Source organism: Brachyhypopomus gauderio, chromosome 14 (genome assembly GCF_052324685.1).
Source record: "Brachyhypopomus gauderio isolate BG-103 chromosome 14, BGAUD_0.2, whole genome shotgun sequence".
Classification (NCBI taxonomy): domain Eukaryota; kingdom Metazoa; phylum Chordata; class Actinopteri; order Gymnotiformes; family Hypopomidae; genus Brachyhypopomus; species Brachyhypopomus gauderio.
In genome coordinates this window covers 14,903,654-14,931,577 of record NC_135224.1, presented here as the reverse complement: position 1 = coordinate 14,931,577, position 27,924 = coordinate 14,903,654, and the positions used below count along the sequence as shown (strand labels likewise).

General features: G+C 43.1%; 1 protein-coding gene across 4 annotated transcripts in view; it reads right to left on the bottom strand.

Annotated features, from left to right (window-relative positions):
• The window catches only part of dpp6b (dipeptidyl-peptidase 6b), a 183,423-nt gene that overhangs the window by 155,319 nt on the left and 180 nt on the right, over positions 1-27,924 (bottom strand). For 2 of the 4 annotated variants that reach the window (XM_076972523.1, XM_076972524.1), the window contains exons 2-5: positions 15,057-15,250; positions 13,472-13,696; positions 2,432-2,542; positions 1,515-1,562 (exon numbers count right to left, since the gene is read on the bottom strand). The gene's annotated coding sequence lies outside the window, so the exon portion shown is untranslated. Of the gene's footprint in view, positions 1-1,514; positions 1,563-2,372; positions 2,543-13,471; positions 13,697-15,056; positions 15,251-27,924 lie in introns of all 4 variants that reach the window. The other 2 variants (XM_076972525.1, XM_076972526.1) reach the window with 2 other exon arrangements.

The following is a 27,924-nucleotide window of genomic DNA, read 5'->3' as shown; positions in this document are numbered from 1 at the left end:
TTTTCTTATGGATGCCAGTATTTTCAAGTGAAAACATTTTTCAACAAGCAAACAGATAAAAACAAACTTCCTTCAAAGAAAATATGTCCTGTACATTAAATGAATAAAGTAATAAAGGTCTGAAAAGTGCTGGAATTTAGGCTAAAGTACTTGAAATTGTAAATGCTTGAAAATTGTACAATGCTTGAAATTGTAACGACTTCGTTTCACAACAAATATGTCTGACTGAACAGGGGAGAGTTTTCCGAAACGTTCTTAGCGCTAAGTACTTCTTAACCTCATACGTTTCATACGAGGTTACGAAGTACTTAGCGCTACGAACGTTTCGGGAAACCCACCCCAGTTCTCCTGTATTACGTTAACTCTTGTAATTCCAGGACGAAACATGAGAGAACGTGAAGACTTTAAGATTGGGCGAATAATTTCGACTATATGTATAAATATTTAACTTAATTAAGTTTAACTGGTGCCAGACCTTGCGAATCGACAGCGTGCGACGCCCTCGCACACTGGCGGAGCCACTGCGATTATGTCATTTTTGCCGCGCAGACCCTCACCGCTTGTATGCGCTGCAGTGACTTCGTGGGCTACCGTTGCATTGTGGGGAATGTAGTGTTTGTGCGTGCAAAACACCATCGGGCGGCTCTGGCCTGCGGGCTGGTTCTAATAGTAATTAAATATCATCCAGGGGGCCATAGATAATCAATTTGCGGGCCGGATCTGGCCCGCGGGCCTTGACTTTGACACATGTGACTTAGACTGTTGTGACTAGAGGCTGCATCAATACAAGCAAAATGGAGACATTAAACTTTCTTACGGCTTCTGGCTTGACACCCTTTTCCATTTTGCCTTTAGTGATATTCTAACTTTTTATACCTCATAGAAAACAAGGCCAAAATCCAACTTGTTAGATGGAAAACCCACTATAGACAGTGGTGATTAGTCTGTAATGAGCAACAGTATGTGAGTGTGTGAGAGTGTCTGAGCTATGACCCATACATCATTTCCGACATTTACGGCATTTGGCAGACGCCCTTATCCAGAGCGACTTACATTTTTATACAAGTGAGCAATTGAGGGTTAAGGGCCTTGCTCAGGGGCACCTCAGTCATGGCCTCAGGTCTGGGAAACCACTACCTTCCGGTCACAAGACCAGTTCCCTAACCACAAGGCCATGACTGCCCACAGTCATGTGCTAGTGCACAGTACTAGCAGTCAACATGTAGAGAAAATGTGCTCCTTATTTTACCTGGGCAGATAACAAAGTTGACCAGTTAAACATGAAGTTAATCTGTCAAACTGTTAAACACTAAGTTAAACTGTGAGGTCACATGACAACCTTACATTAGTGTTTTCTCAATCTACAGTTCCTCTTACCCACACTGCAACACCAAAGCATATTTACAAACTCTAGAGAGCATATTTTAAAACATGTCATTTCAGTTATGGAAAACCTCATTTCTGTGTGGATGAATGGGCAAAATGCATGAAAACAGATGCATTTTCCAATTTACCTGTGGTAGTGTGGACTAGGTCTTTGTTGCCAAGTCTACAGTCATCTTCTGTAGAGAATGCAGATAAAACACAACAGAATGAAAGGCTTTCTAACAGATGAGCAGATCTCACAGTTAACCATATCATTTACCTGTCGCTAAAACTAGCATCTCTGTACAAAGTTAACAAGTACCTCAATTTTCCCAAGTGTCACAGGACTTTTAACTGCCTTATCTAGTCAAAACAGTCCACAAAAAACAGAATGCTTTATGAGCACGCTAAGCTGAAAGATGATGTGGGGCACTTTTCTCCCTTTCTTCTAGTTCTTGACACTACACCGGGGAGCTGCCTGCTTATCTTTCATTCAAAAGTAAGTGACCTCTGTGTTAAGGTTAAATAGAGTTCAGCAAAACTTTAAGTATGGCAGAGCAGAGAACAATTACACAAAACAGTGCTAAACTTGTAAGAGCAGAGAAGTATTTTAAAGTAGGGTACAAACATCAGGGAGTGTTCTCCATTCGTTGCTGGCAACTTAAAGAATTACAAAAAACAAATTATTTAACAAATAACAAGAATAACTAAACAAAATGTATGACAAATGTATTATTAAGACAATAACACTAAACTGCAGTTCTTAATAGTGAATGTATGTGAGTAATATGTGTCATGTTCAGTACACTATTTTAGTTCAGTAATGGTATACTGGCTTCAGATGTTCTCTGACTGATATGACAGGAGACAGGTTTAAAGTCGCATTTAAAAACAGCAAATACAGGTATGACCTTATTTCCTGACAAGTTAAAACACATGTATTTGTTTCTGCATGTGTGAGAAGGTCTACATGTCTAGTATGTGTCGGGGGGAGGGGGGGTACATACCTATTAATAATAGCTGGAGAATCAAGGCAAGGAGGCAAGGACATTAATTGCAAACTAACCTAATGAATTAGTAGCTTTCTGTTAATTGGGCCTTGCAGGTCACATTACAAACAGCAGTTCCATCTTGTTGTAGGCTCTGACAGCGGTGGCATCGATGTCGTGTGAGTTCTCTGCAGAATGAGCCAGAAACACACAGTCATCTGCTTATTTCTTTCCAAGGATGTGCTCCCTGGAACATTTTGTGGTTCCTTGGTGCCATATGATGGTGAAGAGGCTGCCATCCAATCAGAAGAGCCAACATCCTGTCATGGAATGAGCGAAGGACGTTGACAAATTTAGCTGGGCAGCCTTTTAAGAGCATACAATATAGAAGCTCTGTTTCCATAGTGCCACTGGCCTTGCAGAGGTCACCAAAGGCTATGAATAGATCTTGATGTTATTCTTGGCACTTTTACTCTGTGATCAGCCTCTGCAGCCTCACCTTGGCAAGGACTTTACCAGCAAGAGATATCCCTCAACTGATGGACTCATCACCCTTCAGTTTATAAACTGTGTTGTTTGCAACCCTCCACTAATGACTAGATCAGACTGTTGATAACTAGTGGACGGATCCTCTACCAAGCTACCTTCACTGCTTGAACAATTCTGCAGGCGACAAGGTCAATGGCAAGGGCCTTGTTGTTTTTAAGACAATGGACCACTGCTAGAACCTTCATGAATGCCGGTAATTGTCCAAGGTCATGGTGATGTGGACATTCTCAAAGTTTACCCAGAATGTCATGTTCTGCAGGTACATGCAACTGAGCAGGACAACAAAGTACTCAGCTGACCTAAACGCTATGCTGTTTTGCTCGATAACGTTTTGAGTGCTATGGAAGTCCATTTTGCTTATACTGCATATATTTGACGGTCTCAAGGTAGGACCCAAGACGAGTCCAGGTGTGCAAACTGGGCAGAGGTGCAGGACACTACAGATCACAATCTATTAGAAAGCTATTCTCTGATATAGGTATTTTGGGTTGAATGCTACACAATCACTAAATGTAAGCAAAGAGGTCATCACCTCTTTGCTTTGCCTGCGGTTAAAAATAGGCCAATAACTGCTTTTATGTTGGATCTTGGCAAAGAGAATAAAGACCCACTCTTTCTTGGCCGATTCTTTGATGACAGAGCTAAAACACTTTGCAATGGCGCGTTTCCAGTCTTGATAACCACTTGTCTGTGTGAATGATACAGGCTAATCTTATGATTTATGAAATATGTATTCCCATGGGAGAGGTCCTGATAAAACCAGTAGAAATTGGGGGGGAAGAAAAATTTTTCGCTTTCCATCTTTTCACTTGCTGACATAAAAAAAATGAAATAGAGCAACTATTTTGCATATTTACAGAAATAACATGTTTATAAATCTACTAAATTAGAAGCTAGCTGTAAGAAACTTTAGCAAAACTATTTGCCTGGCTTCCGCACATAGACAATGCACATCAATTCATTGCACTGTAGCAGTGGGTGTTGAACATTGTCAGTTCGGTCATGGGAGGCACACCTGAGGATGCACGGTACTGACAACGACATGAGTGAGGCCAGTATAGCCTACAGCAAAATACCTTGAACAAAATACTCCCTCTACTCTATCAGGGAGCATGGTAGCCAAAACATGTACAGTACTATCATGTCAGGAATTGCTATAACATTGCTGTTTTATTATATGTGGGTCTCTGTGTGTCGAGGAGGTTTAAATATGTATGTTCTGAAAGAGAGTGAGTGATTACCTGACACTGTTAACTGATCCATAATGGATGAATGTTTGTTATAACGTTGTGCTGGTCAGCGTTCACACATACCTTCTGCACACCGATCAGATGGAGGACCATGCTGAGGAGTTTTTCCCCCCTTTTTTCACTTTGGGAAATGCTGACTTTCACTGTGCAAGGTCTATCTGTAAACTGCTTCTATTGTTTGGTTATTAATTTAATAATTGATCTTCTGGCGCATGATCAGTGTCATCAATATAGAGGAAGAGGTGAGGTTAGGTCACGGGCTCTTGATTCAACCACCAAATGCCTCTAGCAAAGGCCTGGCACACAATGAATGAAGCTTCTTTATGCCTATCCCTCGCCAAGGCCACAGTAGTAGACATTCAATGATTCACCAATGAAAATTTGATGAGATGTCAAGGCCATGAAGGGGAATACAGATCACAGCATTTCCAATGTCCAGCTGTGGATTTAGGCCTCAATACAGACAATAAGAAGACCAATGTCCATAAAGGTTCAGAAATGTAAATGTATTATATTGTAATGTCTTGTGAAATGTGTTTGTTTATGACCTTGTGTTTTTGCTTTTATATATATATATATATATATATATATATATATATATATATATATATATATATATATATATATATATAATAAATATATAAACATGGTGATTGCATTGTGCAGAATGTGTTGATGATTGCGACATGTCTCACTTTTGACATAAAGGATGGAGTCACGTAGGTTCCCTGTCAAGCACGTGGTGATAGGAGGGTGATAGTGCGGCCACGCTCTCCTGTGTCAGCGCCACACCGTAACCATCCATCACTGTCGGGGTCCGGCACTACACAGTAACTGGAGCTTCCACGCTCAGATTTGGCCGGAGCACATGCCATGAATCAGTCCGAATCATTCAGTCGTCACATAATCTTATGAAGATGTGACATTCAATCTTTCTTATTTAACCTTATTTAACCTTCTAATATGGCAAAAAATTGACCAAAATGTTAAAAACATGGCTATGTAGTCTCAGTTGACAATAGATGTGCAATATAATTAAAACTATATATTCCTTGACATATGAATGAATATTCAACTTATATAGCGCCTTTCTAGATACTCAAGGTCGCTTTACAATTTTAACACAGGTACAACTTTTCCACTACCATTCACACACCGGCGAGAAGCAGCAGCCAATTGCGCACAGTGTACTCTCTACCCCTGGGGGACTGAATGGGGTGCAGGAAGGGGAGAGAGGACAGACCCTAGTGGCAGAGCACCATCCACCACTGGGCATACAAACACATTCATGCACACACACACTCAGACAACTGCTTTTATTGAACATGAAGACACACATACACACTCAGGGAGAATTTGTCAGGAATCAGGGAGGGCCAATTTACCTAATCTCCATGTCTTTGGACTGTGGGAGGAAACTGGAGATCCCGGAGGAAACCCACGCAGACACGGGGAGAACATGGAAACTCCACTCAGATAGGGACTTGAACCCCAGTGCTGAGAGGCAAACGTGCTAACCACCAAGCCACCGTGTTACCCTTAATATATGACATATTTGCGTAAGGAGAGATCACGCCTTCAAATACCGCATAAACAAAACTCCAGATTCCTAAAAACCTTATTTACTGATTCATATGTAAGGCCCTATTATTTACATACATGAATTCTCATGTTCAACCCCAAGTACAAATTAAAGTTCTGCCACTGAAATAATGACAACGGAGCAAATATGGCTGATCTCATTTTTTATAAAGAATCCATACAAGTTGTCAGCTCAGCTCATTTCACTTTCACAGTTCACCTTAAATACTAAATACTTAAATACGGCTTTGCGCCGCGTTTGACACCAAAAGAGATTACTTATCTAGCTTTATGACTTTAAAGTTTCGTGGTGAACTAGCAACGTTATTACAGTTTACTTTGTCTTTTACCCAGAATGAGAAAAACCAGATCTGGATCAGTCATCTGCTATCAGGGTAGCTCGCCCTTAGCTAACGTGATTTTCCAAATGCTCCATCGTAGCTTATTTCATTCTATGGTTAAATGGCAGGGTAGTAAATAGGCACGTAAAACCACATTTTCATTGTCACATACCTTTTTTGTCTATCACATTATTATCATAAGAATGTTGGTTGAGCTGTTAAGTCAGGTAGAAATGCCTGTGCAATCACTCCTATGACTTAGATGTTTAATTACAGCGACCTCTTGTCCTAATGACCTCAAATGAACATAACACTATCTGCAAGGTTTATCTTGTTATGGATCCGATGATGGATCCACAGTGACTGATCCATGTCAGAGGTGTGTGTGTGTGTGTGTGTGTGTCAGAGCCATCACAACTGACCGAGCCACTGATGGAGTGGTTGTGTCATCTTTCATGGGCACAAATCCATTGAAGTGTGAAAGCTGAGAAGCAGGAGATAGTGAGAGAACCTTGATTTTAATGAAGCCTCAGGGGGCTACTCCAGGGGGCCCTGTCTATGCCTCATGTCTTTAAGAGTGTGTGTTCACGTCCAGCATGAGCAGACAATCTTAGCTGTGAGCTGAAGTTGGTGCCATTCACAAGACAAAAGCAAAGAAATGAAGGCAGCAACAGCAGAAGTGAACACAGACACCAAACGTTTAAAGGTTTGTCAGAGCCAGACTTGCAGTCTTTCAGCTTTTGTGTAGGGAGCCATTTTCTTGAAAGGTCTTCATTTGGCAGTTCTGGTTAATGATGTCCATTTACATCAGAGTAGGTTTACACATAATATTGAAATAAATGGTCAGAATGCATATAACAAGTGTAACGGAAACAGTAAGATAGAATTGCTCTCCTTTAGGATTGAAAAACGTTACAATTCTGTGATCATATGGCAAAGAGTAAAGGGGGCTTTGAGACTAAATATGTCAGCCTCCCTGTTATGTATGAACTGGCAAGTAAAGTCCAATCTATGTTCAATATTAGATCTTTTTCCATTGCTGTCTCTCCCAACAATGTGTTGTGTATTTCTAGTCATAAATGATAAGTTAGTATATCACAAAAATGCTTTAATCCAAGTGGACAGTGCAGTCTTCAGCAGTGTTTCTTAATCCCTTTTCTGTGGGACCTTTAAACATTTATAAATTTTTGAGCTTTTTACCAATGTCCCTCATCTTATCAGGACTCTTAAGAGTGTACCTCAGAAGTGACCAGCTCTGGATAGTTTTAGATCCTAACCGATTCTAACAAACTTGATCCAGTAGATCATGACCTTCAGTAATATGGTCACCTTAACCACCTGAATCAGGTGCGAATGGAAGGGAAAATGCCACTTTGGGTTCTCAGGAGACCTAGGATGTATTCTTCTACACCAGAAACACCTTTACCTGAACACTCACCCGGTCTGTTACCAGACCTGCCACCTGCATTCCACTCTAGTTTTATGGATAAGGATTCATATCCATGAATCCATCCTTTGTATCTCTTTGTTATTTGAGCATGATGCTTCCTATATGACATTCCCGTATCTTCAAAGACACACATGCTTGTCTAACTTCGTGGACTACTGATTATGAGCACAAAAAGCTCTTTATGACAGAGAGATAAAGGCACTATCATCATTTCACATGAATTCATTTGTTTGCATATTTCAGTAACATGGGTGTTGAATTTCACAGCATTTCCCTCTTTTGATATTTTCCTTTGAGGCTCACATACACAATACTGTCAGGAATGCCACCTGATCTTTCTTAATCAACCTCACCTGCCCCTCATTACCACGCCCCCTTCAGCCTTACTTAAGCACTTCACCAGCACATCTCAGTTGCGAAGTATTGCCGACTCATGCCGCGTACCAAGCCTTTCTATATCCTGTCTGCTCTCCTGTGTCCTGACCCTCGCTTACGTCCCCGACCTTGTCTCCTGCCTAATCCCTCTGTACCTACTGACTTCTGCTCCCCCGGTATGACCCTGGACCGTCCTGACCACGCCAAGAAAACGCTGTTACTACTGATCCTAGTACTCGTGATTCACCTGCCTGTGTTTGTACCAGCGTCTCATTTAAATAAAAGCGGTGTTCTTCCGCATTTGGATCCCTCTCTGCCTGTTCAATACGTTACAAATACATTGGATTCATGTCTAAAAATGTGTTTTTAAATGGTTGGGGATCTCCTTGTTTAATCATTTATCTAACGAAAAAAGTGAATAGATATAGAAGCAAAGTTATTTAAAGTTGCATTTGTAAGACTCGGTGACTGACTTCAATTTGTGGTATATAGAAATAAACTGGACAGTGAGAACTACTTTGATCTTGTGACGGGCAGGGAGTGCGAAATGAAATGGAAGTGTCTCAGGGAAAATGGGGGTTTTAACGAAGAAAGTGCGCAAACCAAACACCTGTGACACAATCCAAATTAAGGATACAATGACCAGCAGTCAACTGGTACAAGGACAAGACATATATAGACAAACAAACGACCCTCGGGTGAGGCGGATCATAGGACCCGCCCCCCCTGAGGGACGAACACAACGCAACAACAAGATAACTGCCGCTGTGGACGGAACGACCAGCAGGGGGCGCGCTGTACCATGACAGATCTGTACTGAAAATCAAGGTACTTTGGTATACTTATACGTAGACAATAAAAGCTACAAGAATCTTGTTATTTGGAAATTAATTAGTAGCAACATATTGTTTACATTACATTGACCTGAACGCAATGCGACTTAGCAAAAAAAAAGACAGGATCTTTAGGTAAGATACTCTGTCCCATGTCAGGATGCGTTATCTCATAACCACTACTAACACAGTAAATAGAATGCTCTACACATGTGTTAATTGTAACGTCCAGGTGTAGGAGGCAGGCACCAAGACGGTCACGGTGAACATAGAACGTTTATTGAGATGACACGAGTGTAAGCTCCGTGCGTAGTGAGAGCAGCACATGCACACTCATACAGACACGTAGCTTTAGACAAAGACGAGCACACGACACTGCGCGAACGCACATTAAATAGGTGAATTACAAAGACCCACGTGACCTCGAGACAAGGCACAGGTAATACTAACGAACACGCTCACAAACAACCCACACCCACGGAAGTACAAACATGGACATAACGACACGCAGACAACATAACGGCACGCCCACAGGGAAGGGTCTGGAGCTGCTCCGTGACATTAATTTTACCTTTTAGCCTGTAAAAGTGTAATTTCCTTCCCATTAGTGAGTAAATGAAATCAATATAAATATAGTAAGATCATAAAAAATTGCACATGTTTGCAAAAAGGTCAGAGGTAAAAAGGACCCCCCGTGTTTGGACAGAGGGAGACCTGGTAGTCATTCCACTATGTGGGGGGTGCCAAAGGTGTGAGCAAATGGAGATAAAAGTACAGGTGCTGCTCTGGGATGATCCCTCTGGACCTGTCCTGCTCTGGAACAAAACCAGTGGCAGCTCTTTGATGTCTGCGGCCAGACAAAAAAAAAGTTTCAAGCCAGGATATTTTTTTTTGTATACAGCATACAAAAAACTAGACATTATTGTTGTTTACACCCCGAAAGTTTACATTCAAAGTTCAAAATTAGAGAATTGTTGTAAAAACAAGTTCATTACTGTAGTGGTGTCCTTAAGACAAGTTAAAAGTTTAAGTTCAGCTGGTCCAAAATGCAGCTGTTAGCGTGATCATTAGGAAGAAAAGAATTGAACATATCTGACTCCAAATATGTTATGAAATGAAATTCAGGGTACTATCACTCATTTATAAAATGCTACACACTTTAAGGCCAAATACCAAAGCAACATAATCTGAGCTAGATTCTTGGGATTCTGTTTTCTTTTTTTTTTTTGCTTAAATCCAGCACAGTGGCTTGGTGGTTAGCATGTTTGCCTCTCAGCACTGGGGTCTTGGGTTCAAGTCCCTATCTGAGTGGAGTTTCCATGTTCTTCCTGTGTCTGTGTGGGTTTCCTCTGGGGTCTCCGGTTTCCTCCCACAGTCCAAAAACATGGAGGTTAGGTAAATTGGCAGTCCCAGACAAATTCTCCCTGAGTGTGTGTGTGTGTCTATGTCTCTCTCTGTTCAATAAAAACAAGTTGTTGGAGTGTGTGTGCTTGTATGTCCAGTGGTGGATGGTGCTCTGCCACTAGGGTCTGTCCTCTCTCCCCTTCCTGCACCCCATTCAGTCCCCCAGGGGGCTGTGGATCCCGGTAGAGAGTACGCTGTGCGCTAGAGGTCTGCACTCCCGCGGTAATCCCACGGGACCCGACAGAATATCTTACGGCACGGGACAGAATTTAATTGTTTTTGGCGGAAGCGGGAGTTTAATTAGTCCAGGTGATGCGGGAGCAGGATATACATGTAGAAAAATCCCGCAAATTAATAGTCTAGAAAATTATAATAATAACAACGCAATGATTTCCATGCATAAGGAACAGGATGAAAACAACTAATCATTCAGTAAGTAAGCAATAAACTAATTCAAAATATTGGCTAAGCAACTGATCACGTGAACATGAAGTGTGCGTCATTTTGTCATTTTGATACCGAAATGGCAGAGATTGTAGACGGTCAACCAGTTTCAGCTGTGGAAAATTCAGTTAAAAAAGGCGAATACACCACAATTAAGCCAACTACAGGAAAGTCTGATGTATGGAAGTCATATTCCATTGTAATTAATGGAGATGGAAATCGTCTACCACTTGCTTGTTGTGATAGATGTCAGAAAGTGTTGGTGTACACATGACGGCAAGTGTTTGGACTGTGGTAAGAAATGGGACAGCGCGATCCATCGCTATATTGCTGTTTTAATAAATACATAAGAAAATTTCAAGTACTAAATCTAATTAATTCAATTCATATTAGGATTGCGGTCGTGGGCGACAAAAACGTGTATGTGGCGGGCGGGTGTGGGATTAAAACAAGCAATTTTTTGGCCGGTGCGGGCGGGAGCGGGACTAAAATATGCAGCTGCGGGCAGGAGCGGGATTAAAACAAGCGATTTATTGGCGGGAGCAGGATTAAAACAAGCGGGAGTGGGATTAAAACAAGCGGGAGCGGGCGGGAGCGGGATTTAAAAAGCAGTCCCGCGCAGACCTCTACTGTGCGCAATTGGCTGCCGCTTCTCGCCGGTGTGTGATTGGTTGTCTGTGACGTAGCTGTGTTTACAATTGTAAAGCGCCTTGGGTGTCCTGATAAGGCTCTATATAAATTGAAACATTCATTCATTCATTCATTCATTCATTCATTCAAATCCATTGTCTTATTTGTAAAGCACATCGAACTACCTCGAATATGAAATGTGCTACATTAAAATTGCCTTGTCTTTGTTTCTGTCATGACTATATCCTCACATTGGGATACAGTCTTGAATGTGGAAGTTTCTGCTTCAGATTGTATTGTCAGAGTTTTTTGAAAGTGAACTAATTCACTGTGAGTATGTCTCAACCTGTTTTCAATATAGACAGTCAAAGATATCAGTTTGCCACATCCATAAATTAATTCATCTCTGTAATTGGTGACCCCATGTTTAAACAGAAAAGGTCACTGGATATATCACCGTACTTAAACATAATTTTGTTTGTGTCATCAGAGAGTGAGCTGGGTTGGTTTCCGTTCGTCACGCCGCGTTTAAATGTTTTTGTCTTGTGCACTTTATGTAACACGGCGAAGACTAGAGTCCGTGAACACTGTGATCCTCCTCTCTAATGAAACTGCGCGTCCCTCGCTTCATGCTCGTCTGTCGACGAGTTTGTCCCTATGTGTATGTTAAATGTGATGACAGGACTGAAGCAAGCGAGATTTTGCCTGCGCATAAATGTTTTTTTTTTTGTTGTTTGTACATGGACGTGTGGACCGGAGTGCACTGCTCGCGTGCCTTTAATGTTGTGTATTTGTGTGTAAATGTGACACGAGCCAGTGTGGCGCGTCACCGTACGCAGAGCTAGCACGTGGGGGTCTCGTCTGTTGTTGTTTGCATGCGTGTTCGTTTTGTCCTAGCGTGTTGCGTGAATTGTTTTGGTGTAATTCCTCACATGCTCCTCCCCCTTGAATGTGTGTTGGGGGTGGACCAGTGGTGGTCCTGTGCCACGGAGTGTGGCAAGGAGGGCACAGCTCCTGAGGGAGGCCCTGACCAAGAATAGCATAGGATAGCCAGGATAGCATAGCCGCTTGTATATCGCGATTGATCGCCAGTGGAGGGCGACATAGATATGGATCGGAGGTAAATAAACTAGATTTTTTTTCTCGCCGTGTGAAATCGGAAGTGTGGCGTGTGAGCGTGTGAAGATGGTCAAATGCGTGTGTCACACGCTCAATGCGTGAGACTTGAGAGCCCTGGTCACATATGTTTAGGAACCTTTGCCATAACAACGGTCAGTAACTACTAATCCCGTAGTTGAACAGTTAGTCAGAAGTAATGAAAGGACGTTTTGGCACATGGGAAAAGTATTTTCAGGTAGAACGTAATTGAAGCATATTCCCTTGTCATCTCCTGATTAATTCTCATGTCCTGCTTTTCCTGTGTGTAGCTGAGTAAGTTGTTAACCAGACCAATGAGCTCATCCTCCACTCCTTATCAGGCCTGAGCCACTGTGGAATAGCTGCTGGAGCTCACAACTGCTTCAGCACTTCCTGTACCCCGCCTCAGTGATCCTCAGATATTTCCTTATGAAATTATTAATAGTATCTAATTAGTTCTCGCCACAGGCCAAAGTATTTTTCTTTTAAAGAAGGAGAAGAAAATAAGGAACCAGAGTTAGTAATGCTTGTTAGAATTTAAAAATGGTTTGAATGTATTGCTTTTTTAAGAAAGAACAGACAGTTAGCAACATTTTAGCAACACAAAGGCTATTAGAAACACCTAGTGGTTGCTCAGTTCAAGACTGTATCCAGTCTGTTGATATTTGAGCTAGCCACCCTTGATGTTCTTTTTCTGGCCATGGACCTTGGTTGGATATTTTGGGCAGCAGACCACACTCTGCCCATCAATAACATTGATACATGTAAAAACTACAGCGATGCTTCGCTGCCTGATATCCTGAGATGCCTGTGATACTCAATGTTATGCCACTACATTTCAGTGTTGCTACTGTATTGAAAACAGCTGCTTTACCACAGTTATATGTGTACTACTGTGGGTCTGGCAAATTGCGCAGGGCAAAAGATGAGCTACAGTCTGCATCTACATACCTGTAAAATATAACTATAAGACAAGTGCACCTACTAAAGTAGACAGTAAGTGTATGTGCAAGATAGATTCTAATAAAATGGATGCAGCCCAATCTAGTAGAATAACCTTTTTAAATCACCTTAGGGAATTTATTCTCTACATTTAACCCATCTGGAGTGAGCAGACACATACTTGTGTGTGGAGGCCAGGGCGCAGTTGGGGCCAGGTGCCTTGCTTGAGGAAACTTCAGCCATAGTTGCTGCTGCTATGTTACTGCTAGCCCATGTCATTGACGTTTAGGCCACAGCTGCCCCGTGTATTTCTCAGTGATGCGTAGCTGTGTTGAGTTGATACTACATGTAGTGGGTGCATCGGCTTGGTCTGGCTCGGTGTGCAGGTTATGGCAAGACACTGTAACTGGGAAAAAAAAAACACAACTCACACATCTTATCTGTCGAAAGGTTCAGAGTCTACAACAAGCAGTAAGCCACCAACCTAACAAACAGAATGTCAGTCTTAAAATGTGCACAAAAAACACTTATAAAGCCTATACTTTGATAACTGAGATGATCAGTTTCTATCATAGTGATGAAATCAGGAAACTGCGGGGAAAAAAACAAACAGAACTGCTCAGGATTCAACGCATGTCCCTCATCAGGGAGGTGATGTGAAATGTGCCTGGACAGCTGCTAGGGGTACTGACATACATGGTTGTGTTGATGGTGCTACTGCCAACAGCAACGGGATGATTTCCTATCGCAGAAAAGCATGTCAGCTCTTCAGACCCTACCAAACGCATGAGAACTGACCAGATGAAATTCTGTAGACGGACAACAACCATATCGTTAACGTACCTCTGGACTTTGTCAGGGACAAAAAGGGGAATGTGTGAAATGTCACATGACCTGAGCCCCAATGAGCGTACATTTCACTCAATGAAGAGAATTATAAAATGCACACCTGGACTGAGAACAGATGCATTTATTTAATTGTCCTTGCTTTTGGCCCTCCTGAATGAGGTAACTTGTACAAGCTGTGATTTGAACATGGTTCCCTCCATTCACATGACTACCTTCAATTTAAAACTAACTCCACAGTCATTGTTCTATCCCGATCCAATGCTGGAGAGGAGTGTCAAAATCACCCCCTCAGCTGTCAGTGTTCAATTACTTATGACCTGCTCTGCAAGTAATTGGACAGCTCAAACTTTTCTATGTGACCTATGGGGTACTTTTTCTCTCTTCTCAGGACAGCAAGAACAACTCAGAGCACTGGCTTGGTTTAAAATTCTGAGACATTTTGGCATCCTGACACTTCCAGACCTAGAAAGGCAGAGAGAACATGAGAAATATGAATAGTCATTACTGTGAAGAATTTTCTTTGAGGGACCTTGGGTTAAATCATAAGACTGCATTGACAGTGATGAAGGGAGTGGAAGGATTATGTAGTGGTATGATTCTTTGAACCTGGCTTTGTATATTTAAGGCTGGCCAAGGTGAACTCTTCAACAGAGACCAGAGCCCATAGCAGATTAGTCTCATGATAAGTCTCATTCTAATTCCCATATATAAACACCCACACGCAAACATGCTCTTGTATTTATGTGAGGTTTTATTGTTCATTAGCCAAATAATTCCTACCATTAACTTCAGTAACCAAAAGAAAGGTTTAGAATATTTTACGAATAAAATGTTTTTTTTGCATAAAAATGTTTGTCCCTACAAAGACCATCAAACCAAGTACCCAAAGCACAGAAATATTTCTCTAGCTATCTCACCTGATGTCTCTGATTTGATTAGTCGGTTACAGTTCTGTAGCACCAACGTGGAAAAAAAGCCTGACTCTTGAGCCGCTTCTTCCACTTCCCCTTCCCCTTTGTTGTCTGTACATTTTTATCCCATTCCAGCTGCCTGCTCCCACCAAGGCCTTGGTATTATAGCTCAGCCATGATCCATATCCAGATTTTAGCACCTACAACAGAAAACAAAAAACAAACAGCACTCTCAGGATGTGTTAGGGGCACCAACAGATATGAACCAGCCTCATCCAGGATCTTTGCTCACTCCAAGTTTGCTCATCTTGGTTGTACTGTTTAACGGATCACTTGCTTCACTTTTTTTTCTGTCTGTCTATATTGTCCACCATCTCTGTCTCCCTCTACATCATATGGAGCTTGCAAGATTAGGTGAGGTCCAGTGAGCAGCCTGGAAAAGCTTGCAGGGGCAGAACATCGCTTGAGTGAGAACTTATTCCTTCAAACCAAACATTTGTTCATCGACCAGGCAGCCCTGCAAGATCTCTGTGTCCTTCCCTTCAAACGGACAGGGCCGTGTGCTTTAAACTTGGGGGCTTTGCAGCCTGCCAGCTCACCAGCCTCGCTCTGAAGCACAGTCCGTCAATAGATGGATTCCCAGTAGCCTGTTTGGCTCTTTTTGAGTCCCTGTCTGACTGCATTTGAAAGTAAGGCCTGCAGATTTCATCATAAGTTATTGATTCCTCTCTCTCTCTCTCCCCCCCCCCTCCCCCTCCCCCTTCTTGTGCTCTCTATATTCCAGTAACCCTCTCAGGAGCAGGAGTAATCATGTTCTTCAACAAAAACTGTACACTCCCAGGGATGTGTGGACAGTGGGGATGTTTACAGGTTTTGGATGTCACCAGTCGGTGTTGTTTTCAGATAAGGAGTAATATTTTGCCACATAATGTATTTTTGTCTTGGTTTCAAGAGCAGAATTAAAGGTAGACATGCTGACATAGCAAAATGGTAGAGAAACATTGAGCCACATACGGATCAAATAGACATATGGTTTCAAATTACACTACACAATAAAATCATGTTTTACATTTATATTGTTTGTGTGAATTTCTTATTAATCTGGAAATCGAAAGGATCTTATTTCTGGAGCTTTTATGTTTGTCCTGTGTAGGTTTATATTATTTCTTAACTTATTTGCTATAATGGAATAAGCGAAATGTCATGTTACACATGTTGTCCCTTAATATTATAGGGACAACAAACAACAGTGTATGACAAGCATGTGCCTCTGACAAGGAGTCTTACACTTCCAGACTGTCTGCACATAAACATGGAGGTGAACAGAGAACCAGAGGTATCCATGTTCCTCAGCGTAGGAGGACAGGGTAACTGGCCACCTCTCTGCATCCTCCACCGTCTCACTGACCAGAATTCCTGTCTTTGCCTTGTTAAGGAAATTAGATACAGTTATTAACCTTTAAACATGGACTGCCAACGCTGAGTGATTGGATTATTTCACAGGACGTTAAGTGTGGGTTCAAAAACAGGGTTCACACCCGTCATCCGAGACGCCTCCTGCCGCCGGACGATAAGGTAGGTCTTTATGCGCCCACACCGGGCCCACTTGAGTCATACAGGCCTGTTTCCAGCTGATTTAACAAGCACAAATAAAGGTGATGCCACGCTGCCAAGCATTGCTGGCATATCAACCAATCATGGACTCAGATTCATGGGGGAAATCTAAAGGTCTATCTGAAGAGAATTGCTTGATTTCTGAAGGAGATGGTTTAGATTAAGTCTTCAAAGGCTGTGGATTAGGTTTCTCACAAAAGATGCAATAGTGTAAAACATTAAAAGAAACACATTAAAAGAAGAAAGTGTTACGTAGGGAGGAGGCAGACACGACGAGCGGGTACATGAACATTAAACGTTTATTGTGAAGCACAATTAACAGAGTGCGGCGCGGATTTGCGCAAGCACTCTCACAAGCACACTCATACGACACGAGCTTCAGACAAAGACGAGCACAAGACATTGCACGAACGCACATTAAATAGGTGATTAACACAGACCCTCGTGATCTCGAGACAAGGCACAGGTGAGACTACGAACACGCTCACAGACGACCTACACCCACGGAACTACAAACATAGACGGAGACAACGTAGCGACACGCCCGCAAGGAGGGGTCCGGAGCTGTCACCGTGATAGAAAGAAGGCAGGTTGTGTGTTATGAATTAGAAAGGTCGCTGACTGTAGTACAGTCTTAAGATCCCACATTAACCCTGGGAGCTCTAAATTTCTGTTCATGATTCATGACCAAGATCATACAGCTAATCAGTGGACAAAAAATTGCAGCTTTAGTAAGTTGAAACCAAAATATGCCACAATTCTAGTCTATTTAAGGGATGTTGCCAAGATGCTATGAAAATATTTTTTGTAATTTTTTTTTTGTTTATGTAAAAGCTTAGTGTTAAATAGTGATCACTGTCTTATAGGATTAGAATTCAGATTTGTGATCTTGAATTGAGCTAGCAGTTCCCTTGGCATTGATTCAGACTTGGCCACTTAGCCCCTTTAATGTCTCTGTCCCATTTCTGTCTCAAATGTCACTTGACTTGATTGGTCAAGGTTGGTCTTGGATGATAAGGTGGCCTCAAAAACAACATTAAATCAAACCAATATAAAGAGGCAAATTAATGGAAGAACTCAATGACTTTGTAAGGTATTTCTCTGTCAGGTACTGGCAGCCAAAGCAACAACAATAAAGCACTGTTTGTTATGTGAGAGTGGTTTACAGACATTTGGTTTACAGCATTTGTAGTCTGCAGTTTAATTTTGATAAACGGATATGGCCAACTTGATCTGATTTCTAATCACTAACAGCAATGACAGAAAGCCAGAGAACAACAGTGCCAGTATGAGATTAGTCTTTGAATTCACTCAAACCTCAAAAGAACCCAAAGATAGTTATTTGAGCTATTTTAACAAGACTTGGATCAATCAAATTGCAACGCAGCCTTCTGAGTACAAATTCGTTGCTTTATTTTGTGAGTTGAATCTTATCTCCTGGATACAATGGAAAAAAAATCAGCAGGGCACATAAGCATTTAGATTTAACAAATTAGTTGGTTTGGTAAGAAGTGCAATGTGACCTTTCAGCAGTAATATTACCTTTAATCAGCAACACTGTTGCTATTTCTATACTATAAACTTTGGTTACTTAACCATCTCTGCAGCTGTAAAAGTGTCTTCTGAATGTGTTGTAGACTGTTCAAATGGTGGGCTGCACTGACTTTTATTGGTATTTTTCAGAGATGTTAGGACAACATCAGACTGTTCAGTATCTTCCAGTTTCCTGTCTGTGGTGCTACACTGCCCCCTGGCCAGATATATTGGCAGTTACATTTAAGGGCCTATTTTAAAAAACCCTTTTTTCTTTTTTTTAGTCTAAAAAAAGGTCTATATACAGCATGCACAGTAGTTTAGGGGAGAGGCATGCCTGACACAGACTGCAGGAGGCCCTTGAGCTGTGGGAGCCCCTGAATGCGATTGTAAAAAAAAAAAAAAAAGTAAAAAGGCCTTCCTGCCTGCCTCTTCAGCCCCAGATTTTTTCGCTATGCCAAAAAGTATGTGTTAAAAAGAGATGTAACTACATATGTCTGTTACATTAGCAAACTACAGTATGCTTTATGTTTTACCCAGCATTGACCTCTGTCTGATCTTCCGTATGAGCTACCTTACACAACAACTTTCAGACCTTGTCAGTTGAGAGTTACTGTTGAAAATTAATTTAGGAGCCATCTTGAATTATTTCTGGTTATTTTCTGAAATGTTTGGTCCTTAGATCAATGTGCATGCTTGATACGGGCAAAGGATGGAATGATTTGACAGTGCAAATACAGACACTTTCCAGGTGAAGAGGAGCAGGTGGAGTGATGAAGGAGTTATTCAATTATTGCAAATAATAATAATTGTTAACATTATTAGACATACACGGTAATTGTATCGTATAATTATTAACAGTGACAATGACTAAAATTATTATTTGTATGTGATAAGATAGTTTGTGACCAAGTGACCAAGTTTGTGAGGAGACTCGGCACTAGTGATGAAAACTAGGAAAAATTGACATTCTGTGTAGGAATTATGAAATTGTTCAATTGGGGAGTGCTCTTTCTCCTTTTAAGTGGCAGGGAATGTGAGAGTGAGTGACCAACAACAGCACAGACAAGAACAACTGGCCAAGACCAGAAGACAGAACTCTACTGAGCAGTCAGAGTTAGAACTAGGGAGGGAGACAATACTAACCACTACCACTAAGATCACGATGTGGTATACGTTTAATCAGACTCAGCTGTTCCACAAGTAATGTTGCCTTAAAATCCTCGTCGGAAATTCCTATTTATGAGTTCAGAGATCATAGTAGTTTTTGGTCGGTTAAGCAATGACCGAATTAAATTATTGCAAATAGTAATTATTGTTAACATTATTAGACATACTGTTACGGTGACAGTCCCGGACCCTTCCCTGTGGGCGTGCCGCTACGTTGTCTGCGTGCTGTTATGTCCATGTATGTACTTCCGTGGGTGTGGGTTGTTTGTGAGCGTGTTCGTAGTCGCACCTGTGCCTTGTCTCGAGATCACGAGGGTCTGTGTTAATCACCTATATAATGTGCGTTTGCGCAGTGTCTTGTGCTCGTCTTTGTCTAAAGTTTCGTGCCAGTGTGAGTGTTTGTGTTTTGGCTCACTCTCCACACGGAGCTTACACGTCTCTTTTGTTAAAATAAACGTTCTATGTTGCACCGTCCTCGCTCGTCGTGCCTCCTCCCTCGAGCGTGACAAAAAGACGAGCCGACAAGATGCCGGGGTACACAGCAGCACGGAAGAAAGGGAAGAAGGTTAAGCGCCGTCACGCCTCTTCCCCTGCACGTCGCTGCGCTATGCCAGTACCCGACGGGGAGATGCAGCAGGACCCAGTTTGTGCGCGCCTGCTGCGCCAAGCTCAGGCGGCCGAAGACAGAACAGAGGCAGAGTGCTTCCGTTTGGCCGCTGAGAGGCTGTGGAGCGTAGGGCGCAGCGCTCCAACCCAGGCATTCCCCGAGGAGAAGTCTGATGTGCCAATCGTGTTGAGCGCCGGTGCCTTCGCCCTGACCCCTCCCGAGTATGAGTTCGGGAGCGATGGGTCCGGAGAGGAGGAGAGCCCCCCCTCCTCCGTTCGGTCGGAAGAGAGCGAGGGCGAAACCAGCTGCGTCCCCTCTGTTCCCGCAGCTCTCCGGACGTCCGAGGAGGAGAAGGTCAGCCCCCCGTCCTCGTTGTTCTCAGAGTCGACGGTAGATTATGGGGAAGGCGACGAGGACACCAGCCCTATTCCCTCCAGCCACGCGACCTCCACCGAGCACCACGGTGCGGAGGAAGACGTCAGTCCTCCCCCTTCCATCTTCTCGGCTCCCACCGAGTATTACGGGGAGGGAGAGGACGTCAGCCGCCCTCCGTCCGTTTGTGCGCCACCCTCGGAGCGTGACGACGAGAGCGAGGGGGAGGACAACGCCTCTGGGTGTTCGGGGAATACCGTCCACCTCGGGAAAGAGGTTCCTCGGTCCCCCTCGTCGGTGAGCAGCATGTGCCGTTCCCGAGACTCGACCACGGAGGAACCGATGTCCGTGGGTCGGAGCGTCTCGGAGGAGGAGGAGATGGAGACGGCGGATGGTGAAGCGCCGGTAACTCCGGGAGCGCGAGAGGGTCCCTGCACTGACTGCGGTTTAAGTTGGGGGTTCGGCGCGCCTCTGGAGACACCGTGGATACCTGCGAGCGCGCGGCGGCGGGTTCGGACTCCGGGAGCGCCCAAGAGGGCGGCCAAGGATCTCCGAGGGAGGTCCACGAGCGCACCGAACAGCGCAACGCGCGCTGGAAGCGCGGCGCCGAGGACCGCAGGGGCTCCGCCGCCTGTTCCGCCGGCTTCGCCCGCCCCGCAGGCATTCCCAGGAGGGATAGTGCCACCATTGGCGCTCTGGCAGGCAGCCCAAACGTTGTCGTGGCTGCCTGTTCCAGTCTGTGTGTCTACCCCAGTGTTTCTCCCGAACCCCGTTCCCTTTTGTGCCCTTTGTGATTAATGTTCCTGTGTGCGTGTTCGTGCTTGTGCCCGTGTTTAATGTATTTTCCCCTGTCTTCCCAGGGTGTACTAGGGCTGCTCGTGGCAGTTCCCACCATCGGGGGAGACGGCTCTCGGAGGCTCGTGATCCCGGCGGCTCCGGACCTGCCTGTCGGTGTAGGTTCGGGGCTTTCCAGCTGCGCGGGATGCTCCGGGAGTAGCGAGCCCCTGGCGGGGGGTTCTGTTACGGTGACAGTCCTGGACCCTTCCCTGTGGGCGTGCCGCTACGTTGTCTGCGTGCTGTTATGTCCATGTATGTACTTCCGTGGGTGTGGGTTGTTTGTGAGCGTGTTCGTAGTCGCACCTGTGCCTTGTCTCGAGATCACAAAGGTCTGTGTTAATCACCTATATAATGTGCGTTTGCGCAGTGTCTTGTGCTCGTCTTTGTCTAAAGTTTCGTGCCAGTGTGAGTGTTTGTGTTTTGGCTCACTCTCCACACGGAGCTTACACGTCTCTTTTGTTAAAATAAACGTTTTATGTTGCACCGTCCTCGCTCGTCGTGCCTCCTCCCTCGAGCGTGACACATACACTGTAATTTTATCATATAATTATTAACAGTGATAATGACTAAAATGATTATTGATATGTGATAAAGATAGCTGTATAATAATTATTATAAAGTTAGTTGTATAATTATTAATAGTCATAATTAACATTATTATAAATTCATAGTATAGTTTAGTCGTATAATTGTTAATAGTAATAATGATTAACATGATTATTTATATATTCGTATGTGATGCAGCTTATTAGCTACCTGAGTGAAAATGTACCCAAACACTACAATTTTTTTGAGCATGTGTGCAAGAATCCTCAATTCTTCTGGTTAGTCTTGATGTAATTCCCCATCAATATAAGTGCAGGTTTGAACGGTACCGTTCAAACTAAAGTGCATTGCATACATTGTATGTTTGGTACATTGTTTGTTATTTACAGTAAGTGATAGTAAAAATACTCTGAATTTTAAGAGTTTTTTAAATAGAAACATTTTTCTTTTAAGAAACCTAAGAAAACCCCCATGACCATATGGAAAACGTTTTCTTGAGAGTTCTGAAAATTTATTAAAAATAAAAAAGAAATCACATTTACGTAAGTATTCACAGCCTTCGCCATGAAGCTCAAAATTGAGCTCAAGTGCATCCTGCTTCCACTGATCATCCTTGAGTTGTTTCTACAGCTTAAATGGAGTCCACCTGTGGTAAATCCAGTTGAATGGACATGATTTGGACACACTTGTTTATATAAGGTCCCACAGTTGACTGCCTGTCAGAGCGCAAACACCAAGCATGAATAAAAGGAATTGTCTGTAGACCTCTGAGACAAAATTGTCTCGAGGCACAAATCTGGGGAAAGATACAGAAACATTTCTGCTGCTGGCTGGCCATCCAAATTGAGCGAGATCAGGGAGAAGGACCTTGGTCAGGGAGGTGACCAAGAACCCGATGGTCACTCTGTCAGAGCTCCAGCGTTCCTCCGTGGAGAGAGGAGAACCTTGCAGAAGGACAACCCAGGGTTGCCAACTTTTGACGTTCGCTTGGAGTGAGATTTTAACCTGGAGCCGGTGGCGAGTGTATTTTGTTGAGTGGGGGGGTGGCGAACGAAAGTTGTTGAGCGGGGGGGGGCGGGGGCGTAAAATGGACACAGATTCAGTGTTATATCGCCGGTGGATGGCGCCAGAGCTAGCGAACTAGTAACGTATTGAATCATATATGTGGATCTGAGGTAAATAAACTGGATATTTTTTTTCGGCGTGAGATATCGGAAGTGTGGCGTGAGAGCGTGTGAAAACGGTCAAATGCGTGTGTCTCACGCTCAATGCGTGAGAGTTGGCAACCCTGCAACCATCTCTGTAGCAATCCACCAATCAGGCCTGTATGGCAGAGTGGCCAGGCAAACGTAAATTGTTACTGGGGCGGAGTAAAATGGACACAAATTATGTCCATTATATCACGATCGATCGATCGCCAGTGGTTGGCGCCAGAGAGAACTAGTAACTCATTGAATCATAGATGTGGATCAGAGATAAGTAAACTAGATTTTTTTTTTCAGCGTGAAATATCGCAAGTGTGGCGTGAGAGCGTGTGAAGACGGTCAAATGCGTGTGTCTCACGCTCAATGCGTGAGAGTTGGCAACCCTGGTCTGTTGTATGTTACGTGTTTGTGAAAGGTTTCATACTGCGTTGTGTCCATGTTACCGTTATATTTTTTTTCGTGTGCATTTCTCATTATTTTATTAAAGCATTTCAGTTACTTTCATAATATTCTAATCTTGCGTTTGCGTCACTCCTGTCTTCCCATTCATTACAACATCTAGTATGTTAAGAACAAAGAAAACAAAGAGACAAATCTTGCTAATGCTTTAGCGGCTGCGATACTAGCCTGCTACCTCAATCCACTTTCCCAGTACAAAAAAAGAACTAACTGCTGGAAACGTACATCACGTATATAAGTAGCTTCTAATATTAATAATATACATTTATGATAATATATAATAACATTATATTGAACATTGTATAACAGTTAGCATGGAAGTCGCCCAGAGCGCAAGAGAATACTTACTTCCCTTAGAGGAGCTGCCTCCCTCTTAAGGGAAAAATTGCGCCAAAGGGTGACATCAATAAATGCGCGTGCGCAAATAAAAATATACTCGGCCTCCCATTTGCCATGGTAACAGTAATAAACAGCATATACATATATAAAAAGATATACCGTATAAAGAGGATTTCCTATGAAATTAATAACCCAAAAACAAAGGATTGGAAGCATTTTCTTTTACATCCGTTACATTAGCATCATGCTATGTGGATGTTTTTCAGCAGCAGGAACTGGCAGACTAGTCAGGATAGAGGGAAAGATGGGAAAGATCCTGGATGAAAACCTGCTCCAGAACGCTCTTGACCTCAGACTGGGCAGTCCCACCAGGATTTCGCGGGCCTTTTTTGTGATTGTTGCGGGCTAAAATGTTTGATGTTGCGGGTGTTTTTCAAAAAAATTGCGATGGAAATTGCGGTGTGTTTTTGCTTTTTTGTGAGTACATTACAATAGGGAGTAAATGTTGTATGGTTTCCTCTATTTAGTAGTACATTTTAATTATCTATTTACCTATTTATTCAAGGTTGGCAACTTTTCAAGATCGCTTGAAGTGAGATTTGAACCTGGAGGGGGTGGCGAACATTGTTGACGGGGGGGCGGGGTTAGCGAACGTAAGTTGTTACCGGGCGGCCTGTAAAATGGACACAAATTAAGTATTATATCGAGATCGATCGCCAGTGGTTGTGCCAGAGCGAACTAGTAACTCACAGATATGGATCAGAGATAAATAAACTTTATCTCAGTTTAAAGTTTAAACTTATAAACTTTATCTCAGACCCTCGCCACTTGCGTGCGCTGCAGTGACTTCGCGGGCTACCGTTGCATTGTGGGGAATGTAGTGTTTGTGCGTGCAAAACACCATCGGGCGGCTGTGGCCTGCGGGCCGGTTCTAATAGTAATTAAATATCATCCAGGGGGGCATAGATAATCAATTCGCGGGTCTGATCTGGACAGTTTATCCCCGCTTTCATGTAGTGTACCGGGATACTGCTTTTCCCGATCTTTTTGCCGTTATTTTCGTCGCTCATGCTGCTTTCAGTCTGCTCCTCTTGAACGTATATACGGAAGTAAGGCGGGAGTTTGTCGACGTCACATCAATACGACATCAGTGATTGGTCAAATTTGCGGGAAAGTTGCGGTGATTGGCTGAAGTTGCAACACCGCCCTGAATTCGCGGGGTTTGCTTGAAGTTGCGTTGAAGTTGCAAATCGCAACATCGCGACTTTCTGGAGGGTGTGACTGGGGCGACGGTAAATTTTTCAGCAGGACAACGACACGAAGCACACAGCCAAGATCTCAAGAGTCGCTTTGTAACGAACCAACCAGGCAGACAAGGATCCAATTGCGGAATATGGTTGTTTTTATTTGTGAAGTGAATACAGAGTACTCGAATAGACGAATAACTTCGCAGAGCGTGTGTGGTGTATGGGTGCTGTAGTCGAGGTCAGGCCGGTCCAGGGTCACGCCGGGTAGACAGAGGGCTGAAGATTTACAAGGACTAGGCTGGGAGTGAGGTCTGGGACGAGAGCAGAGGTCAGTACATAGGAGATCAATCACGGAGATAGAACGCTTGGTAAGTGGCATGCCAACAATACTTCGAAACCCGGAAGTGAGAGGGGGAAGCTTAAGTACTCGTGAAATGGTGAGTTAATGAGCAGCAGGTGTATGGAATAATCAGGGAGGTCACGTGCTGTTCCTAACACGCTTCAGGACCACTCTATAAATATCCTGGAATGGCCTAGCCAGAGCCCAGATTTGAATCCGATTGAACATCTCTGAAGAGATCTGAAAATGGCTGTGCACAAACCTGATGGAGCTTCAAGGGTACTGCAAAGAAGAATGGGCAAAACTGCCTAAAGATAGGTACCCCAAGCTTGTAGCATCATATTCAAAAAGACTTGAGGCTGTAGTTGCTGCCAAAGGTGGTTCTACAAAATATTAAGCAAAAGCTGTGAATACTGATTGCAGTGGTGGTATCGGTTGCCTCTTGAGGCGATTACGAACGTTTGATGTAACGCATTTTGGATGTGGTGGCGTACATGTCGTATCGTCGGGCCGACGATAAAAGATGCGGGGGTAGATTGTAGTGCTGCTTCGGCACCTATACGCGTGCTGCAGTCACACTGCGTCATTGTTGACGTCATCATGCTGTTTTGTCATCCCACGTTAGTGATAGGCTTTAAATTCAGGGCGCCGACACTGCCAGACGCACGTTCTGGCGTCCTACGCAGTTCTGCCTGGCCATCAGCATTGGTTTTGCTGCTGTTCACCTGTGGGCGATCTCGGTTGAGGCCGTGTTTGGGATCCTTGTTTTGCCTACATTTTCCCGAGGGAGTTTTACCCAGTGGTCAGTGTTCTGCAGTGGCTCCTCTGGGTTTTAATTGCGCTTTGCGGTTATGCGCTTTTATTCCTTGCAGTGGTTTACCTAGTTCACTGTCTGCAGGTTTGGATCCACATTCGTGACTGTTTCCTCAGACTAGTTGGGTATTCGGGCTGGTGTATAATAATACTGGACTTTGGGGCTGCCGGGTGCTTCAGCCTCTTTACCGGGCCTACAATCAGTTTCGCCATGTCGGGCTTTGCTCCGGCTGCTGTTCTGCTGTGCTGTACTGCTATTCTGCTTTTATTGTGTTTTATTACAGTGCACTCTCATGTGTGCTTGCTCTGCCAAACGGCGGTACTACAGTGAGCAAGGCCATGTGCCGTACTTGCATACGGCAGCGCGTGGGCATTAACTAGAATATTTATAAATAAAATGTTTCAAACACAAGTAAATCCTGGAACATGGAAACGTGTAGCTGAATTTTTAAAATGCATTAATTTTAAAGTGGGGTGGAGCCAAGACATACACGGTTTGTAATGGCTCTTTCTTGTGAAGTGGACAGAGGTGGGTAGAGTATTCAACAATTTTACTCAAGTAAAAGTACTGTTACTTGAACCAAAAGCAGGGTTCCAACTTTTGACGTTCGCTTGGAGTAAAATGGACACAAATTAATTGTTATATCGCGATCTGTCGATCACCGGTGGTTGGCGCCAGAGCGAACTAGTAACTCATTGAATCATATTTGTGGATCAGAGGTAAATAAACTGGATTTTTTTTTGGCGTGAGATATCGGAAGTGTGGTGTGAGAGCATGTGAAAACGGTCAAATGCGTGTGTCTCACGCTCAATGCGTGAGAGTTGGCAACCCTGCAAATATTACTCAAGTAAAAGTATGCATCCAAAAATGTACTTGAGTAAAAGTAAAAAAGTACTTTTATTAAAAGCTACTCAAGTAGTGAGTAAATGCATGAGTACTGTCTCGTGTCAATAAATTACATCATGGGAAACTGAATTACTGGAAACAATGACTTAATGATAACAAAAATAATGTATTATAAATAAATATAATAAATAATTATTATAAATAATATGTATTTTTGTTTGTTCTTAATTATTAGGCCTGGGTAACTTTAATGTGTTCCACAAAGGCACTAACTGATGAGACTGTCAGCCAATACGTGTAGCTACAAATTAACGCCAACTGAATCAATTTGGAGCAAACTTAATCATCGTATATTACTAGTGTGTACACTCGGAGTGTGAACTGGTTTTTAGTTTTGCACTGCGTTACATTTAATAATTACATCATACAAACGTTATGCCTCAGAGATATAGCATTACACAAAATTATACATACGGCAAACTTCTCGCATCGTGTTTCCTCAAATTTGATGTCGAGTTCTTGTAGGCTGAAATGTCCACACGTTTTGGCAGACACAACTGACAGCGCATTATATAACTGTCCTTTTACACGTTTGTAATGTAAACATTGGCTGTATGAGGTCAGGGATGCTCGGTAGATTTTTCTGTCACTTTCTTGCTACGGTGGAGAAAGTTTGCTTATGTGATCACGTGACTGACCGGCTTCATTTGATTGGTCACTCATACTCAGGTGACTAGACGTTGGTCAGTCTTCTCACTGAAAAGACGAATTATTTACAAAACGAAAGTAACGGTAGCGCGCTGCACAAATCCGATTGTAACGGAGTAAAAGTCGCGTTTTTCTCAGCACATATTTACTCAAGTAAAAGTAGATGTCTTTCATATTAAAACTACTCTTACAAGTACATTTTTGTCCAAAAAGCTACTTGAGTAAATGTAACGGAGT